Source organism: Convolutriloba macropyga, unplaced genomic scaffold, assembly GCF_964194025.1.
Source record: "Convolutriloba macropyga unplaced genomic scaffold, txConMacr16.3 SCAFFOLD_4604, whole genome shotgun sequence".
Classification (NCBI taxonomy): Eukaryota; Metazoa; Xenacoelomorpha; order Acoela; family Convolutidae; genus Convolutriloba; species Convolutriloba macropyga.
Genome location: NW_027450140.1, coordinates 1 through 6,561, shown reverse-complemented (window position 1 = coordinate 6,561; position 6,561 = coordinate 1).

Here is a 6,561-nt window from a genome sequence, read left to right as displayed (position 1 = left end):
TCACCTCTTCTTGGTCACTGTACAGATGATGCTGTCTGTTCTTTATTTGGTTCTGCTTATTATAAGGAGGGGCATCACTCCTTCCTCCTTGGTTTGCATGCATTAAGCCTGCTTTGTGAAAAGCGTATCTTTCTAGCTTTTCTTCGCCTTACTCGAGTAGGACGATACAATCCAGACATTAGTCAGTCTTGGTGTAAAGTCACTGAGTATTATTCGGTTCTGCTTTATTCAGCAATATGCTGTATAATTGTTGTAATTTGCGAACATATTTGTTCTCAGTTCCGAACTACTAGCGACGACAGATTACCAGCGGTCATGAGCCATCAAGGTAGTTCTTTGGTGCATCAAGTAGAGAGGTGCCATCAAACAACACTTCCCTAATAATGCTACACACATAGAATTTGCTACAGTGCAGCTTTTTACTTTGCAAAATTTGCGCACAAATTTTGCATAGAATAAATGTTTTATCAAGATTTTTAGATCCCCTCCCTTGAGAGAACGTTACTCCTTTAAGTGAACACCCCGCGGCGTCCTGTTGTTATTGCTTATAACCATTTCGCAAGCCGGAGGCATAATGCACTACGCAAGCCGCTACTTTGGCACAGAGGCACCTAGTTTTACACCCGGGACTTCAGGTGGCCCAGTTTTACACCCAGTACAGCGGTGCCAGTTGGTAACCCGGTGGATCCTCGGAGACCAGACATGATCATAGATCAAACCCGATGTATGCTACTCCTGAACGTATAGTATCTCCACTGTGCAATGAAATTATCGTTCGTTTCGGGCCTTCCTATACGTTCAGCAGACAATCGCTAGGAATTCACCTCGTGACCCGTGGTGACCACACTGGATTTCAAGTTTATTGATTTGGACAGACCTGTCATTTATTTTGCTTTTCAGCTTCAGTTCTGCTCGATCTAGCTTGCCTAAGGCTTGATCTCGCTTTGCTCACCCCTGTAGGAGCCTCTACTAGTACCACTCGGAGTAATGGGGAATCCACCAGACCTAATCGATGAATGCCATCAAACAACAAACATCATACCCGGCTTCATCAGGCATATTTTATTACTTCCGAGAGGTACTTTAGTATCAGATCTTTCTCCATGCCTCTTATGAGGACCCGTCAGACCTTTCGGTTTATCGTTTAGCTTCAGTCCTGCTCGATCTAGCTTTCCCAAGGCTCGATCTAGCTCTATTCGCCCCACTAGAGGGCTCTCTAAGACCCCTCGGTCTTAGTGTTAGCTCCGGTACTGCTCGGTCGTGCTTGCTGAAGGCCCGACCCAGCTTTAGTTAGATTCTCGTACTTTCTCTTGGCCTCTCTAGGAGGACCAGACAGACCTCTCGGTCTATCGTTTAGCTTCAGTCCTGCTCGATCTAGCTTGCCCAAGGCTTGATCAAGCTCTATTCGCCCCGCTAGAGGGCTCTCTAAGACCCCTCGGTCTTAGTGTTATCTTCTGTAATGCCTAACCAAGCTTACTACAGGCCTTGGTCAGGTCTTTATCGGTCACCGATTAGTAACAGACCAATCATAGGGCCTTCCACCCTATCCGGGTTGAGGTCTTTAGTCCAGCCATATTTTGACAAGACACCTCTCCCTAATAATGCCCCACACATAGAATTACTGTCCATGCAGTATTTAACTTGTGTTTTTTTCTAAAATTTGATTTTCACTTTTTGGAGGTTCATTTGCTCCTCTGACACTCTTTCAGCTTCAATCTTACTCGATCTAGCTTTCCCAAGGCTCGATCTAGCTCTATTCGCCCCACTAGAGGGCTCTCTAAGACACTTCGGTCTTAGTGTTAGCTCCGGTCTTGCTCAATCGTGCTTGCTGAAGGCGCGATCAAGCTTTAGTTAGCTTCTCGTACTTCCTCTTGGCCTCTCTAGGAGGACCAGACAGACCTCTCGGTCTATCGTTTAGCTTCAGTCCTGCTCGATCTAGCTTTCCCAAGGCTCGATCTAGCTCTATTCGCCCTGCTAGAGGGCTCTCTAAGACCCCTCGGTCTTAGTGTTAGCTCCGGTACAGCTCGGTCGTGCTTGCTGAAGGCCCGATCAAGCTTTAGTTAGATTCTCGTACTTTCTCTTGGCCTCTATAGGAGGACCAGACAGACCTCTCGGTCTATCGTTTAGCTTCAGTCCTGCTTGATCTAGCTTTCCCAAGGCTCGATCTAGCTCTATTCGCCCTGCTAGAGGGCTCTCTAAGACCCCTCGGTCTTAGTGTTAGCTCCGGTACAGCTCGGTCGTGCTTGCTGAAGGCCCGATCAAGCTTTAGTTAGCTTCTCGTACTTTCTCTTGGCCTCTCTAGGAGGACCAGACAGACCTCTCGGTCTATCGTTTAGCTTCAGTCCTGCTCGATCTAGCTTTCCCAAGGCTCGATCTAGATCTATTCGCCCTGCTAGAGGGCTCTCTAAGACCCCTCGGTCTTAGTGTTAGCTCCGGTACAGCTCGGTCGTGCTTTGCTGAAGGCCTGATCAAGCTTTAGTTAGCTTCTCGTACTTTCTCTTGGCCTCTCTAGGAGGACCAGACAGACCTTTCGGTCTCTTGCTTAGCTTCAGTCCTGCTCGATCTAGCTTTCCCAAGGCTCGATCTAGCTCTATTCGCCCCGCTAGAGGGCTCTCTAAGACCCCTCGGTCTTAGTGTTAACTCCTGTAATGCCTAACCAAGCTTACTACAGGCCTTGGTCAGGTCTTTATCGGTCACCGATTAGTAACAGACCGCATGGGGCCTTCCACCCTATCCGGGTTGAGGTCTTTAGTCCAGCCATATTTTGACAAGACACCTCCCCCTAATAATGCCCCACACATAGAAATACTGTCCATGCAGTATTTAACTTGTGTTTTTTCTAAAATTTGATTTTCACTTTTTGGAGGTTCATTTGCTCCTCTGACACTCTTTCAGCTTCAATCTTACTCGATCTAGCTTTCCCAAGGCTCGATCTAGCTCTATTCGCCCCACCAGAGGGCTCTCTAAGACACTTCGGTCTTAGTGTTAGCTCCGGTCTTGCTCAATCGTGCTTGCTGAAGGCGCGATCAAGCTTTAGTTAGCTTCTCGTACTTTCTCTTGGCCTCTCTAGGAGGACCAGACAGACCTCTCGGTCTATCGTTTAGCTTCAGTCCTGCTCGATCTAGCTTTCCCAAGGCTCGATCTAGCTCTATTCGCCCCGCTAGAGGGCTCTCTAAGACCCCTCGGTCTTAGTGTTAGCTCCGGTACAGCTCGGTCGTGCTTGCTGAAGGCCCGATCAAGCTTTAGTTGGCTTCTCGTACTTTCTCTTGGCCTCTCTAGGAGGACCAGACAGACCTCTCGGTCTCTTGCTTAGCTTCAGTCCTGCTCGATCTAGCTTGCCCAAGGCTTGATCAAGCTCTATTCGCCCCGCTAGAGGGCTCTCTAAGACCCCTCGGTCTTAGTGTTAGCTCCGGTACAGCTCGGTCGTGCTTGCTGAAGGCCCGATCAAGCTTTAGTTAGCTTCTCGTTTTTTCTCTTGGCCTCTCTAGGAGGACCAGACAGACCTCTCGGTCTATCGTTTAGCTTCAGTCCTGCTCGATCTAGCTTTCCCAAGGCTCGATCTAGCTCTATTCGCCCCGCTAGAGGGCTCTCTAAGACCCCTCGGTCTTAGTGTTAGCTCCGGTACAGCTCGGTCGTGCTTGCTGAAGGCCCGATCAAGCTTTAGTTGGCTTCTCGTACTTTCTCTTGGCCTCTCTAGGAGGACCAGACAGACCTCTCGGTCTATCCTTTAGCTTCAGTCCTGCTCGATCTAGCTTTCCCAAGGCTCGATCTAGCTCTATTCGCCCCGCTAGAGGGCTCTCTAAGACCCCTCGGTCTTAGTGTTATCTCCTGTAATGCCTAACCAAGCTTACTACAGGCCTTGGTCAGGTCTTTATCGGTCACCGATTAGTAACAGACCGATCATAGGGCCTTCCACCCTATCTGGGTTGAGGTCTTTAGTCCAGCCATATTTTGACAAGACACCTCCCCCTAATAATGCCCCACACATAGAATTACTGTTTATGCAGCTTTTCACTTGTGAAATTTTTAATTTTCGCAATTATTATAGAATAAGTGTTTGCGCAGCTTTTCATAGGTCGAGCTCTAGCTAGCTAGCTCAAGCTAGCTAGCTAGCTCAAGCTCAAGCTATCTAGCTCAAGCTCAAGCCAGCTAGCTCAAGCTCAAGCTAGCTAGCTAGCTCAAGCTCAAGCTAGCTAGCTAGCTCAAGCTCAAGCTAGCTAGCTCAAGCTCAAGCTAGCTAGCTCAAGCTCAAGCTAGCTAGCTAGCTCAAGCTCAAGCTCAAGCTAGCTAGCTCAAGCTCAAGCTCAAGCTAGCTAGCTAGCTCAAGCTCAAGCTAGCTAGCTAGCTCAAGCTCAAGCTAGCTAGCTAGCTCAAGCTCAAGCTAGCTAGCTCAAGCTCAAGCTCAAGCTCAAGCTAGCTAGCTAGCTCAAGCTAGCTAGCTAGCTCAAGCTCAAGCTAGCTAGCTAGCTCAAGTTCAAGCTAGCTAGCTAGCTCAAGCTCAAGCTAGCTAGCTAGCTCAAGCTCAAGCTAGCTAGCTCAAGCTCAAGCTAGCTAGCTCAAGCTCAAGCTAGCTAGCTAGCTCAAGCTCAAGCTCAAGCTAGCTAGCTCAAGCTCAAGCTCAAGCTAGCTAGCTAGCTCAAGCTCAAGCTAGCTAGCTAGCTCAAGCTCAAGCTCAAGCTAGCTAGCTAGCTCAAGTTCAAGCTAGCTAGCTAGCTCAAGCTCAAGCTAGCTAGCTCAAGCTCAAGCTAGCTAGCTCAAGCTCAAGCCAGCTAGCTCAAGCTCAAGCTCAAGCTAGCTAGCTAGCTCAAGCACAAGCTAGCTAGCTAGCTCAATCTCAAGCTAGCTAGCTCAAGCTCAAGCTAGCTAGCTCAAGCTCAAGCTAGCTAGCTAGCTCAAGCTCAAGCTCAAGCTAGCTAGCTCAAGCTCAAGCTCAAGCTAGCTAGCTAGCTCAAGCTCAAGCTAGCTAGCTAGCTCAAGCTCAAGCTCAAGCTAGCTAGCTCAAGCTCAAGCTCAAGCTAGCTAGCTAGCTCAAGCTCAAGCTGGCTAGCTAGCTCAAGCTCAAGCTAGCTAGCTAGCTCAAGCTCAAGCTAGCTAGCTCAAGCTCAAGCTCAAGCTCAAGCTAGCTAGCTAGCTCAAGCTAGCTAGCTAGCTCAAGCTCAAGCTAGCTAGCTAGCTCAAGTTCAAGCTAGCTAGCTAGCTCAAGCTCAAGCTAGCTAGCTAGCTCAAGCTCAAGCTAGCTAGCTCAAGCTCAAGCTAGCTAGCTCAAGCTCAAGCTAGCTAGCTAGCTCAAGCTCAAGCTCAAGCTAGCTAGCTCAAGCTCAAGCTCAAGCTAGCTAGCTAGCTCAAGCTCAAGCTAGCTAGCTAGCTCAAGCTCAAGCTAGCTAGCTAGCTCAAGTTCAAGCTAGCTAGCTAGCTCAAGCTCAAGCTAGCTAGCTAAGCTCAAGCTCAAGCTAGCTAGCTCAAGCTCAAGCTAGCTAGCTAGCTCAAGCTCAAGCTAGCTAGCTAGCTCAAGCTCAAGCTAGCTAGCTAGCTCAAGCTCAAGCTAGCTAGCTCAAGCTCAAGCTAGCTAGCTCAAGCTCCAGCTAGCTAGCTAGCTCAAGCTCAAGCTCAAGCTAGCTAGCTCAAGCTCAAGCTCAAGCTAGCTAGCTAGCTCAAGCTCAAGCTAGCTAGCTAGCTCAAGCTCAAGCTAGCTAGCTAGCTCAAGTTCAAGCTAGCTAGCTAGCTCAAGCTCAAGCTAGCTAGCTCAAGCTCAAGCTAGCTAGCTCAAGCTCAAGCTAGCTAGCTCAAGCTCAAGCTCAAGCTAGCTAGCTAGCTCAAGCACAAGCTTGCTAGCTAGCTCAAGCTCAAGCTAGCTAGCTCAAGCTCAAGCTAGCTAGCTCAAGCTCAAGCTAGCTAGCTAGCTAGCTCAAGCTCAAGCTAGCTAGCTAGCTCAAGCTCAAGCTAGCTAGCTCAAGCTCAAGCTAGCTAGCTCAAGCTCAAGCTAGCTAGCTAGCTCAAGCTCAAGCTCAAGCTAGCTAGCTCAAGCTCAAGCTCAAGCTAGCTAGCTAGCTCAAGCTCAAGCTAGCTAGCTAGCTCAAGCTCAAGCTAGCTAGCTAGCTCAAGCTCAAGCTAGCTAGCTCAAGCTCAAGCTCAAGCTAGCTAGCTAGCTCAAGCTAGCTAGCTAGCTCAAGCTCAAGCTAGCTAGCTAGCTCAAGCTCAAGCTAGCTAGCTAGCTCAAGCTCAAGCTAGCTAGCTAGCTCAAGCTCAGCTAGCTAGCTCAAGCTCAAGCTAGCTACCGCTCAAGCTCAAGCTAGCTAGCAAGCTCAAGCTCAAGCTAGCTAGCTCAAGCTCAAGCTCAAGCTAGCTAGCTAGCTCAAGCTCAAGCTAGCTAGCTAGCTCAAGCTCAAGCTAGCTAGCTAGCTCAAGTTCAAGCTAGCTAGCTAGCTCAAGCTCAAGCTAGCTAGCTCAAGCTCAAGCTAGCTAGCTCAAGCTCAAGCCAGCTAGCTCAAGCTCAAGCTCAAGCTAGCTAGCTAGCTCAAGCACAAGCTAGCTAGCTAGCTCAAGCTCAAGCTAGCTAGCTCA